Source organism: Atta colombica, unplaced genomic scaffold (assembly GCF_001594045.1).
Source record: "Atta colombica isolate Treedump-2 unplaced genomic scaffold, Acol1.0 scaffold255, whole genome shotgun sequence".
Taxonomy (NCBI): Eukaryota; Metazoa; Arthropoda; class Insecta; order Hymenoptera; family Formicidae; genus Atta; species Atta colombica.
The window spans coordinates 20512-22482 of NW_017259354.1; positions in this window are offsets into that span (position 1 = coordinate 20512).

The window sequence follows — 1971 nt, forward strand, 5'->3', positions numbered from 1 at the left end:
AAATATTTTTATAAATATAAAAGTTTAAATAAATTAAAGTAATAATTATATGAAATTCTAAAGTTATTATTTTAAAACTTTTATACAAAAATATACGCTATATGATAAAAGAAACATGTTAATATAAAATATACATAAAAGCGATTAACTTATTAATTAAAAATAAGGAATTTGTTAGATGTGAGAAAAAGTTAGTGGCGTTTTACCCGTTAGATGGCATTAAAAAAACGCCACGAACTTTTTACCATACCTAATATATAAGTAACATTTGTTATACATATTTACATAGTTCTTTTGATATTTCTTTTAACTATTAAATGAAGGAGAATTCTCATGACATATTTTTACGGTAACTTTTATTTAATTCAGTTGTATTAAAACGAAAAATTTTTTATTCATATTTCTGAATAAAATAGCTGTCATAAAGTCATTTTTAAATGAAACAAAGGATTTTTTACTCACAATCTTGAATTGAATAGTATTCATGGTTCATTTTAAAAGAAAAACTTTTTTTTATATTCAATTGGATTAAAAAACTATATTTCTTATTCAGAAATTTAAATTAAGTAGTACTCACGATGCACACAAAATACTATATAATATTATTTTTAGATTGAAAAGCATAGAAATAAATTCCATGCCATTCCTATAAATGAATAAAAATGCATTCAGGATTGAAAAAGATTCATTTTAACAATCATGAATTCCGTATTTCTGAAAATCTGAATCCATTTGAATCCATTTCAATTCTCGTTTGCTGGGGATCTTTGGAATGAACATCCAGCATCTAAAGTTTTATATCACTTTTCTTTAAGGATTTACAATAATAAGACCTGTTACAATTAGAATATTAATTATCAAACCTGTTACAATTCTACAATATGTTGAAAGTCGGAAGTCTTAGTCGGTAGCGTTGACCAATAGCCAACTTGTAAGACTAACAATGAATGATCAAATTCATTAATAGATTAACAAGGCTTTCTACAATGAGCCATAAGTTATAAATCAGAAGTCAGAAATATGACTACTGTGATTGGTTCATTTTATGATTTATGAGCTAAGGCTTATAGAAGGCTCATAAGCTACCGACTCATTGTCAAAATCAGCATTATATTGACTTAAATTTTCACGATGAAAAATTTTATCATCGTCTAAAGTCGATACAGCAACATGCAGTTACTCGATAGGATAGTGAAACGTTTAACAGGCCCCAGTAGTCATGGAAGGAATGACTTATATTCCTTTCTTTTTATAATTATATACCGCCGTTCCTCGTTACAATTATTCCACCTTTCTTCATCAGAATGAATTGTTTAGCTCGAGATTAGGGATTAAATATGAGATGAAATGGCATTGAGATGACACACACGCTACACGGAAACACTCATCACCCAAAGATACCCTCATTACTTCTCCATTGAAATCACCGAATACGAATGATGCTTCCGAACGCAGCCTATTGTTGACGAGGCCCCCCTCTCCCATGAGCGGTAATTTATAACGGAATGGAACAGCCAGACCAATCACAATCGCAAAAAAAAAACAGATTAATGAGTGCCAGGTAATTATTTAGAAAACAAACTACACCTCCGATTTTATTGAGATTAAACTCATTTGACGCGTTTTCGCTCAAAAAATGAAAGAATCTGTAAAAAAAAAAAAGAAACATTAGGACAGCTTCGCGAATCGAAATATTAAGCATTAAAGTTAATTAGTTGAGGTTAGGAAATCTGTCATATGCAGTGTATAGACAGTAATGCTTACGCCGCCCCGAACAAAAAAAATAACATCCTACCCGCTTAACTGCGGATTCCAATCTGGATATCCCCGGATGTCATATCATCTTTGTTGTTTAATTATGTTAAACAAGAATGACGCCCAAGGTTCAGCCAAGCGAGTAGGATATATTATTTTTTTTAACCGAGGTACGGTAAAGGTTACATGTAGCACGATTATATGACCTAAATATCG